Source organism: Bos indicus, chromosome 7 (genome assembly GCF_029378745.1).
Source record: "Bos indicus isolate NIAB-ARS_2022 breed Sahiwal x Tharparkar chromosome 7, NIAB-ARS_B.indTharparkar_mat_pri_1.0, whole genome shotgun sequence".
In the NCBI taxonomy this organism is placed as follows: domain Eukaryota; kingdom Metazoa; phylum Chordata; class Mammalia; order Artiodactyla; family Bovidae; genus Bos; species Bos indicus.
The window spans coordinates 65,540,492-65,552,012 of NC_091766.1; the positions used below are offsets into that span (position 1 = coordinate 65,540,492).

Consider the following 11,521-nt stretch of genomic DNA (forward strand, 5'->3'; position numbering starts at 1 on the left):
ATTTTACATTCCCACCAGCAATGCAGAAGGGTTCAGATTTCTCCACGTCTTTGTCAACACTTGTTATTTTCCCGGTTTGGTTTGGTTTTGGTTTTTAAAAAGTAGCCATCCTAGTGAGTGTGAAGTGGTACCTCACTGTGGTTTCAATTTACATTTATCTGATGACTAATGATGCTGAGTATGCTTTCAAGTGCTTATCAGCCATTTGTATATCATCTCGGAGAAATGTCTGTTTGGGCCGTTTGCCGGGTTTTCAGTTTGGTTATGTTTTTACTGATGAGTTTTAGGAGTTCTTCATGTATTCTGAATATTAATCCCTTATCAGATATATGATTTGCAAATATTCTCTCCTCTCTGTGGGCTTCCTTTTCACTCTCTTTATGGTGTATTTTGATATACAAAAGTTTTTAATGAAGTCCAATTTATCTTCTTTCATATGTGCAAAGCCTATGCTTTTGATGTTACATTAAAAAATTAATTGCCATGAAGATTTTCCCTCAGCGTATTCTTCTAAGAGTTTCATAGTTTTAGCTCCTAAATTTAGGTTTTGATCCGTTTTGAGTTAATTTTTGTACACAGTATGAGGTATGGGGCCAACTTCATTCTGTTGCATGTGGCTATCCAGTTTTTCCAGTACCATTTGTAGAGAAGACTGTCCTTTTCCTACTGATTGGTCTTGGCACCTTGGAAAATCAGTTAACCATAGGTACAAGGGTTTATTTCTGGGATCTCTTTTCTGTTCCTTTGGCTTCTATCTTTTATGCCAGTCTCACAACTGTTTTTGATTATCATGGCTTTGTAGTATGTTCTGAAATCAAGAAGTGTGAGACTTCCAGCTTTGTTCTTCTTTTTTATGATTGTTTTTGGCTATTTGGGATCCTTTGAAGTTCCATATGAATTTGAGGATGGGCTTTTCTATTTCTGTATCAAAAAATACTGCTGAGATTTTTATAGGAATTGCATCGAATCTGTACGGGTGCTGTGTCACGGCTGTATCTTTTTTCCACTCTACTTTTAAGATCCATCCATGTTGCTATGTGAACACTGGGTCTGCCTCTGTCATATCTTAACTTCTGCTGCTCACTCATGGTTACCCATCCTCTGCCTTGAGGGACCTATGGTTCCTCCTGGTTTCCCAGGAGCACAACAAAGCTAATTCATAAGAATCTCCATGATATCTCCATGAGATATAGTTGTGCACTTATCCATGTGATATAATCGTGATTTGCTAACAGTTATAGACCCTTTCCTAAAGGCCAGGTGCTGTGTGAGCGCTTTGTAGGATTCCCTCATTCTATTAGTATAGTAACAACTCTATGGAAAATGTATCAGTATTATTGCCATTTTACGAATGCGGGAATGAAGGCTCAGAGAAGGCTTATTAGGAAACATCAGGGCCAGAATCTGAACACACGCCAATCTGGCTCTGGCACCTGTGAGCTGCATCCCTGTGCTCCAAAGCTGGGCCCCTTGGGGGACAGTCCCTCCAGCTCCCTTCCATGCTGACTGCGTGCCAACTGCCCAGTGAACACCTGGCCCTCAGGGACCTGGGACCCAGAGAGGGGAAGGCACCAGCCCAAGCTCACCAACAGCAGCTGAAGGAGCAGAGTGAGGCCCGGAACGCAGGCAGTGTGAGCCCTGCTCATCGGGGTGCTGTAGGCCAGCGGTCGGGAGAGGGGTCACAGTGCACACATCTCCTTCAGCGAAAGGCCCTTCTGGCAGCCCATAAATCCAGCTGGACCCTGCTTATCCTGTTTACTGGATTAGCGGACTGGGCGTCTCCCTATAAATCATCCAGGGTGATTTACGGGGAGGCCCTGGAAGGTCTGAAGGCCCGGCTGACGCAGGTCCCTGGGGAGGGGCAGATAAGTGCCGCCTGCCTGCTCAGCCCGACCCCCCCCCCAACCTTCCCAGAGAGGGCTGGTAACGGGGGCCTCTTGCTCTACCACCCCCACCCAGTGAGTCACTCCACGTTCCTCTTCAAATCTGCTCCTCTTCTTGCAGGCTTCTGGCCCAGTTTAGAAGTTCCAGAGACAAAGCTTCAGATGCTTTTAGGGCCCATCTCCATCAAATAGTGCAAAGTAAGGATGATGAAATATGATAGGCAAGCTGCGAAACAACAAAGAAGCCAAACTGTGAGAAAACTGAGATTGCAAGCTATATTAGATAAAATGCAGTGCTAATTTAGACCGTGTGCCAGGCACCTCTACACCTTCATTCAACATGAATCATCATGCTGCATCACAATAGACCTATAAGATAGGTACTGTGATTATCCCCCTATCCCCACAGACAAAACCAATGAAACACAGAGAGGTGAATTGTCTTAACCAGGGACAAGGTCACAAAACATAAAGGTGTGATTCAAACCAGCAGTCTGACCCTGGGGCTGGGTGTTTAGTTCTTCCTTCTGCTCACTCAGTGCACAGGATGTGTGTTGAGGGGTGGGGGCGTTGACTAAGGCAGTAAGCGGTGCAGAATTTAAGAGACGGACTTAGCAGTTGGAAAGGCCCAGTTTAGGTTCCAGCTCTGCCACTTACTAGCTTGTGACATGGATGAGTCATTTTAATTCTCTTTGCCTCAGTTTTCCCTCAACTGTAAATGGGCTGATAATAGCAAGTCCCTCCTGGGAGAGCAGACCCCCTTCTGTGTGTTTTGAGTAATGAATATATTAAAAATATGCTTTGCACAATGCCAAACATGTAGTTAAGCATTCAGTAAGTGTTAGCCTATGGATGAATCAATTTTTACCCTGAACCAATGGTAGAGACTTGGATTTATACAAGGAACTCCAAAGAGGATGGAGCATTAGAGTGCAGAATAAAGATCCAAACTAGAAAGGGTGGTAAATTCTAATAGGAAGGACCAGAAACTTCATAGAGAAGGAGGTTGAGACTTGAGCTGTGAAACTAACCAAGATTTCCTAAAACTATGAGAATGAGAAATCACTGAGAGAGCTTCCTTAGCAAAAGTGTGTGGTGAGTGACAGAGGACACACTCTCAACTACCATCCCATACACGAATGGTTTGCACTTGTCTCTCCATATCAGTAGAGATAGCCTCTAATTCTTCATGAAGTCTCCCCCATGCCTCTCCATGACTGACTTGGTATATAGATAACAGATCCCCAGTACATACTGTATTGACGGATGGGTGGATAGATGATGGATACATTGATGGATGAATGGGAGAGGTGAATGGATGGATAGATAGATAGGTGGATGGAAGCAGAGATAAACAGAATGACTAGACAGGTGAATAGGTGGGTGAGTGGATGGATGGATGGATGAGAGTATGGTTGAAGGTCGGGGACATGAATGATGTCTGCCTAGTAAGTTCCCACCTCTGGGCCTTTCCTTTGGTGTTCTCTCTGCCTGGATTATTCTCCATGACATTCTCTTGGTTTAGCCCTCTCAATTCATTTAAGGATCTGGCAAATGTCACTTCCTCAGGGAAGCCTTCCCTGACTACCCAATCTAAAATAGAACCTTCTCTGACTACATGCCCTCCTATATTTTTTAACAGTATTTATCACTCCCTAGCTTAGTAGATATTTACTTGCTTGTTTGTTCTCTCCCATCAAATGTAAGTTCAGTGGGAGCAGCTGCTTTCTCTGTTTTACTCACTTCTCTATTGTCAGCACCTAGTACAAGGCCTGGCACACAGTAGGCCCTCTGTATACATTGTTGAATGAGTTGACAAGTGTAATAAGCAGCTAGGAGCAAGTGTGGGGTTCAATCCTGGAAATTTCTGAAACCTCTTTTCATCGTTGAAAAAGTCCTCCACCAATGATAATGCTGCTATTTTCTCTCATTTGTTTTCTCACAATTTACACGTCAGAAAGGACTTTCTCACACATATCTCATTTGCCCGCCTTTGAAGTAAGCAGAAAATACAGATTGGTGGGTTTTGTTTTTTTTTTTTTCACAACGGAAAGATCTTTGCAGATCACAAAGTGGTGTCAGTTTTCCAATCAAAGGGTAGGAAAAATAAAGTGAAACTCTTCCCATGAGCCTCTCATTCTCCTCCCTGCTCTGAGACATTCACTGCTGAGAGTTTGGGGCAGTAAGAGTGGTGACTTGAAGGACTTCCCTGGTGGTCCAGTGGCTAAGACTGTTCCCAGTGCAGGGGGCACGAGTTTGATTGCTGGTCAGGGAACTAAGAACAACATGCCACATGGTGCAGCGAAAAAAAAAGAGCCAAGACTTGAACTCTGAGGCTACATCCCTCTGACTCTGGAGCCCGTGCTCCCACCCTGTACTTCTCACATCCCTTCGCTAGGTCCCTTCTCGTCAGGCCCAGCCCTGGCTTGCCCCCAGCGTTTCTACCTGACTGAGGGGAAGGCTTGGCCCCAAAGGGCTGCCGCTGCCCTGCACCTCTCTTCATGATTTCCCTGCTTCTTCATGTGCGGCTTTTCAACCATGACTCCCTCAGCCACCCACACTGCCCTTTCTCCCTCCCTCTCTGCAAACTCTGAGGTCCACAAACATTCTCCAGTTTTCCTCATTCTCCGAAGAAAACCCTCCCCAGTTCTTTTTCTCCATCAAGCTACCACTTCCTCTTTCTCCTTTGTTTCACCATCAGGTTTCTTGGGGCAAAAGGATTCTATGTGTCCTTTCTAGCCAGTGCCCCCACGAATGACCTGGTCATTGGACGGACCTGGATTTCAGCCCCTACTCTGCCATTGGGTTATGGTGTGACCTTGAGCAAATCACAGAACTTCTCTTCGTAGTCATTGACTGCTGTCTCCCCAACCCTAGGACAATGCTGGCACCTGTGGGCTTCACATTAACCGTCTGGTGGGTGAGCAATTAAGGAATCCACTTCATTCACAAGGAGCCTTGCCTCCACATCACCCTTTGCCGCTCAGGTCCTTACTTCCTGTGATGGTTGTGCTGTACGGTGCTTAGTCTCTCAGTCGTGTCCGACTCTTTGCGACCCCATGGACTGTAGCCTGCCAGGTTCCTCTGTCCATGGGGATTCTCCAGGCAAGAATACTGGAGTGGGTTGCCATGCCCTCCTCCAGGGGATCTTCCCAACCCAGGGATCGAACCTAGGTTTCCTGCATTGCAGGCGGATTCTTTACCGTCTAAGATATCAGGGAAGCCCAAGAATACTGGAGTGGGTAGCCTATCCCTTCTCCAGGGGATCTTCCCAACCCAGGGATCAAACTGGGGTCTTCTGCATTGCAAGCAGATTTTTTACCACTGAGCTACCAGGGAAGCCCACCTGTGATGGTTAATTTTTTTTTAATTGGGGAAAAATATACATAACATAAAATTTTACCATAAAAAAAATTTACCATTTTAACCATACCGTACCACTAAGTACTTTCACATTTTTGTGCAGCTATCACCACCATCCATCTCCAGGACTTTTTCACTAACCCAAACTGAAACTGTACACCTAATAAATAAGAACTCCCCATTTCTCCCTCTCCTCAGCCCCTGGTAACCACACATTCAGCCTTCTGTCTCTGTGAATTTGACTACTCCGGGTACCTCATAGAAGGGGAATCATATAATTTTTGTTAATATAGTCATCCTTTCTGATGGTTAATTTTATATGTCAACATGGCTAGTCTATGGTGCCCAGTTGTTTGGTGAAACACCAGCCTAGATGTTATGAATGATATTTAAATCAGAGACTTTGAGTAAAGCAGATTACTCTCCATAATGTAGGTGGGTCTCATCTAAGGAGATATATATATATATTGGCCTTATCCCCATCTCCTTTCAGCCCAGACATCACCTCCTCCAGGAAGCCGTTTGGAGCATTGTCCTATGGGATGCTTGCCACATATAGCCTCATAGAGGGAGCTTAATCCTTGTGAGCAGGGACCCTTTCTGCACCTTGATTCAAACACTCATTCAATTCTGCCCTCTCTCAGCGGCACTGGGATGGCTGGGTTTTGTGAGTGTAACATAGCGTTTGTGAAATTCGATCAATTTGTTCAATGGCCCCAGGAAGCCTTGTAATGAAACTCACCCCCATCTTAGGCAGAACTCTCTCTGAACACTAGAATTTGACTTGAGGCAGAACTCCAGCTAGGGAGTGAAGCCCCACACCATTCTCCCCACACCTGCTGGGACTACCCTGCTCTCAGGCAAGCGCCAGAAAAAGCCTTGGGGAGCCCCTGCATGCAAGAAGCCCTTGCCATCCCAGACGTGGGCCGACAGCTAGATGGAGGCACAGCACCTGCCCTTCCATTTCTCCACCTTGCCCCCAGAGAACCTTGAGTTCTCCAGGTGGAAGGTGCCAGGATACCCCAAGGATCCCCAACAGGCCTGGGATCTGACAGCAGGGCTCCCCTCCTGCTTTTTGAGGCCTGACAGAGGCCTTGACAAGGAGGAGGAAGGGCTGCCGCTGGGGACGCAGCCCCCTGGCCCCCGGAGACTGGACCAGGCCTTGACTGGGAGCCGGGTTTGGAGCAGAAGGTCTGCTCTTGAATCCCAGCTCCGCCACTTACCAGCTGTGTCACCTGGAGAAAGCCACCTCACATCTCAGACTGTTTTCCCACCTCTGAAACGAGAAAATAATGCTTATCTCAGAAAGTACTCCCAGGACCAGATGAGGTAACACACAGAGAACCTGGCACCTAGTAATCACTCCATAAATGACAGACACTATTGTTGATGCTTTTTTTTTCACTATCTGTGTGACTTTAGGCAAGTGGCTTAGCCTCTCTGTGCCCCATTTCCTGACCTCTAAAAACCAGGATTAAAATAACAATAAATGCTCTACAAGGTGGCCATGGAGGTAATAATTCCTTAATACAAAACAGCTACTTTAGTCATTGATATTTATTGGTTTTTAAAAATATTATTAAAAAAATATATATATATTATTATTATTATTTGGGCTGACCAACCAGGGTAGCTCCTTGGTCCCTCCAGCACTGAGGAATCTGAGGCTCTGGGTGGAAGAAAAGCCTTGCTTGAAGCCCCCTCCCCACCCCCACCCTCAGGCCCCTTTGAAGTCCCCAGGGGCCCTGGGGCCGTGATAAATGTCCCAGCCCTATAGGTTATGACTTGCTGCCAGATTTGACATTAACCATCATGCCCTGGCTGGGTGTTTGAAGAAAGTGGCTAAATGCTGCTGGGGCTGATGTGGGAGATAGCAGCCGAGGCTGGTCTTTGAAAGCCCCCTGGCCGCCCTGGCGAGAGGGAGCGAGGAGGCCGGCTCCGCTCCAGCTGTTTAGTCTACCAATCACGGTGGTGACATGGAGTCTGTGCTGGCGTGGGGAGGGCTGCTGCAGGCACTGGGCGGGGAGGGGCCGCCTGCGGCCACTGAGGCTTTCCTTGACTGGTTTTCTTTTGGTGCGGGTGGATGCGTGTGCCCTTTTCACACCTCTCCAGTAAGAGCGGAGACGTTGGAGAGGAGAAAGAGTGCTGGACGAGAAGCCCAGGGCCTGGGCTCGGCCGCTGTCTTGCTTCCTCTTTTTTCCCTAAGGAAGGGAAGCACGTGTAGTGAGAGGTTCACATCCCAGGCTTTAGAATCAGCCAGTACCCTGGCTCTGCCTCTTCTTACAGTGAGCTTTGACTTCCTTGGGCCTGGGCCTCAGTTTCCTCATCTGTAAAATGGGGGTGAATAACAGCAGCTCTCTCGAGGGGTCCAGCATGGATTAAATAAGCCAATGTGTGTAATGCATCTTGCACAGAACCGAGCACCCAGTAGAGTCTCAGCAGACAGAAGCTGACCACCAATGTTGGTTGGGGACACCAAAATAAAGAGACAAGTTTCCTTTTCAGCCCCTACTGTGTCCCCAGAAACTTTGTCCCAGTTACTAGTTCAAACCACCCTTCACCACTGGCTCGTTCCTTCAGATGACTTTCATCTGAGGTAGAGAAGCATCCTAATTAGAAATAATAGCTACCAGAGCACTTGCTACATGCCAGGCACTGTGTAGAGCACTTTGCATGCCGCAGCTGGCCTAGGAGAAAAGCATTCAATGAGATAACGAAGAACACTGCCTGGCACTTAGAAAGTTCTTAATAAACGGTAGCTGCTGTGAGTTTTGAGCACCTACTCTGCGCCAGCCCGTGCCAGGAACAGGAGACCCGAAACTTGGCGGAGAGGGGCTCTGCCTTTAAAGTGCCACTGGGACAAGCCAGGTTAGGTTAGGCAGCAATAATCAACGTCCCTGTACTTAGGGCAATAAAGATTTAGTTCGCACTCACGCTGCATGTCCAGTGCGGGTGGGCAGGAGTTTCTGTTCACCCAGTCAGCCAGGGACAGCAACTGGCGGGCCCTCCACCTCGACATGCATTTGCAGGGTCAGCAGCAAAGCAGACACTCACTTGGAAAGTTTGTGTCGCCAGCATTTTTTTAAATTAATATTTATTTATTTATGTACTTTGGGCTGCACTGAATCTTCATTGCTGCCCTCAGACTTTCTCTAGTTGTGGTGAGCGGATGCTGCTTTCTAGTTGCGATGCGCAGGCTTCTCATTGTGGCGGCTTCTCTTTTACAGAGCACAGGCTGTAGCGTGTGTGGGCTTCAGTAGCTGTGGTGCACAGACTTCGTTGCTCCAGGGAATGTGGAATCTTCCCAGAACAGGGATCGAATCATGTCCCCTTCATTGGCATGCAGATTCTTAACCACTGGACCACCAGGGAAGTCCCACCAGCATTTCTGGCTACAGTAAATCACATGGTTCTGCCCAAACTCAGAAGTGCCCGGAGGGAGAAGAAAAATGACTGCCCACAAGCGCATAGCCCAGGAGCAGAGACAGATACGTGAACAGCTCTCCTGCTGGAGTTATGTTCTCACCAAGTGTTGTGGGAGCACAGCGCAGGGGAGAAGCGACTTTGCCGAGAGGTCTGTGGAGGCTGCACAGCAGAGGTGACCTGAGAGCCTAGGCCAGGCGTTTAGAGCAGTGGATGGTTCTTACTGATGCGCTGGGGGCTAGGACCCATGGCTGACTTTCAAGGATCCAGGAGCCCCTGAAACTACCAAATCTTGGCTGTAGGTGGGTTTGTCCATTTTTCTGAGAAGAAAGTCTTAATTTGCATCATCTGAGACTTAGCTCACCAGATTCTATGCCCTTCTCCTGACATTAGTCTTTGTCAGTGTGTGAGTCTTAAAGTGTGACCTTCAAACCACCTGCCACAGAGAACCTGAATGGTTGTCAAAAATGCACCCTGCCTTGACCAACTGAATCAGAAGCCCTGGGGGTGAGGCCTGGCAATCTGCATTTTAACAAGTTCTTCAGGTTACCCTGAGGCCCCCTGCCAGAGACAGCTCTCCCCAGCCCAGTCAGGCTGTGAATGAGGCATGATGAGAGCTGCATGGTTATCAAGATCTCTCTGTAGTGGAGGGGCTTCTCCAGTAACTCAGCGGTAAAGAATCTGCCTGCAATGCAGAAGACACCGGAGACAAGGGTTCGATCCCTGGATCAGAAAGATCCCCTGGAGGAGGAAATGGCAACCCACCCCAGTACTCTTGCTGGAGAATCCCATGGACAGAGGAGCCTGGTTGGCTACAGTCCATGGAGTCGCAAAGAGTGGGACATGACTGAGCCACTGAACACACACACAAACTCTGTGGTGGAGGGCGCTTTACAGTTTCCAGAGTCACTTACCCAACATGATTCAGTCCTCACAGAGACAGGGTGGAGTGGAAGGGGCCAGGTTCCCCTTCCCCCGGCACATAGGAGTTGTTCAGTGCGTGTCACTGGGAAAAGGACAGAATGGCCTAAATACACACACTCTGGAATCAGATGGCCTTAGATTCACATCCTAGTCTTGATGGTTACTAGCTGGGTGATCTCGAATGCTCTCAGGACCCCAGCCTCCTCATGTGTCCTTGGGAACGACAGTCTCCCTCACCTGGCCCATAGGACCGTGTTGGCACCCAGCACACATTTTCTAAAGGGTGGCCAGAGGATAATGACTATTTTAATACTTGTGTTGGGTCTCCTGAACCTTCCAGAGGTAAGCAGAGGGAAAACCAGACAGGGTTCCACTCTGAGTGCTAGAGGCAGGATGCAAGCCCAGGCAAAGTAGCTCTGGGAAGAACCTGACAAGTATGTTCAATACACAGAGTCCCTGGCCTCTTCCAGTGGTTCTGACGCTGCAGGTCTGAATGGCCAGGAACTGCATTTTAAACTGTTCCTGGAGATTTCAGTCCTCAGTGAGGTCCTTGGACCCCTGAACCCAGGTGGTTGGATGTGCAGGTTTGAAATGTCTGATAGGCGATGGGGGTCCTGGCCACACAGGACCTGTCCCCAACAGTGACACTGCCCCAAGATGAGCCCTTTCCTGCCCAGCCGTCTCCACCACGTCCTGGGCTACCTCCCCACTTTGTGGCCTGAGGAAAGGAGAAAGGGCAGCCGGATTTTGGGTGGGTGATAGGGGGAGGCGCTGGAGAGAGAACTGACTAGGAGTCAGAAAACCTACCACAGAGACGCTTCTGTTCCCTCTGACTTTCAGGCTCTCAGTTTCCCATCTGTATGTGAGGCTCCTCCCCTGATGCAAGATCAGTGGGGCACTCACCATGCGGCTAATAGGACTTACCCAGGACACCCCCACCACCACCCAGGACCCCTTCTGAAGCCACGCACCTAATTTTGCCTTCTCTTCTCTTAGTAGGACCCCATGAAATCCACAAGGGGCCCTAACCCAGACAGGGCTGTGAAAGTGCCCACTGCATGCATGGGCTTCCACCCAGGAAACGCTTCCTGAGATAGGGGCAAGGCGAGGCCTCCTAAGGTGCTCCAGGAGCGCCCCTCCTCTACTTGCTTGGGTTTCTCCACTGTGCTCCCAGCCAGAGGCCAGCCTGGGGGTTTATCAGCCAGGAGTGGCAGAGCCTACTAATCAGAGGCTGCTCCGGGCCCAGAGGATTAACTCTGCAGACCCCAGGCTGGCCGGGTCAGACGCCCTGGCTACCAGCTCTGCCCCAGGGTTCTCAGCTTCAGATTGCTTGTAGCGAGAGGGCGGGGTCAGGGGTTGCTATTGATTTCAGTGGAACCAGCAGCAGCCAGAGAGAGTACCGCTAAATAGAGCACCTCACTTCCCTGTTGGAGACCCTCCGGGGGCATCCTCAACTGTAGAATAAACCCCAAACTGCACCCCGTCCATATGGCCCTGCCCACCTCTCTGAACTCAGCCGCTGGGCCATGCCTGCCTTATTTTCCTACCAGACGGCATCCATCCCCATCCTTACCCCCACCCCCAGGCTCTCACCTTGGGACTGAGGCACTGGCTCTTGCTGTGCCTGGAACCCCCTTCCAAGATCTTCAAAAGACACTTCCAGGTTTCTTCTCCAAAGTCATGCCCCACTGTCACCCAGCTCATCTCTGTTTTATTTTTAATCAGAGGTGGAAATCCATATCATATGCTTAATTATCTGCTGCCTCTGCCGTGAGAAAGGGAGCCGAGTGTCAGTCTGCAGTGCCTAGGACAGTGCCTGGCAGTTGGAGGGGCTCAGGAGCAATTTGCAGGCTGAAGGGTTGAGGCTAGGAACCTGTAGACCACAGTCCTGGACTCTGGTCAGGAGATGGCCAGGGAGATGGAGGGCA

The 11,521-nt window shown here is 49.0% G+C and overlaps 1 long non-coding RNA gene across 1 annotated transcript; it reads right to left on the reverse strand.

The window, feature by feature from the left end:
* Positions 1-2,025: 2,025 nt before the first annotated feature.
* On the reverse strand, positions 2,026-11,275 carry LOC109561298 (uncharacterized). The gene is made up of 4 exons (XR_002181019.2): positions 11,187-11,275; positions 9,584-9,675; positions 6,470-6,522; positions 2,026-2,109 (listed from the first exon to the last, which is right to left on the reverse strand). It is a non-coding gene; the product is annotated as an uncharacterized lncRNA (long non-coding RNA).
* Between the last annotated feature and the right edge of the window lie 246 nt (positions 11,276-11,521).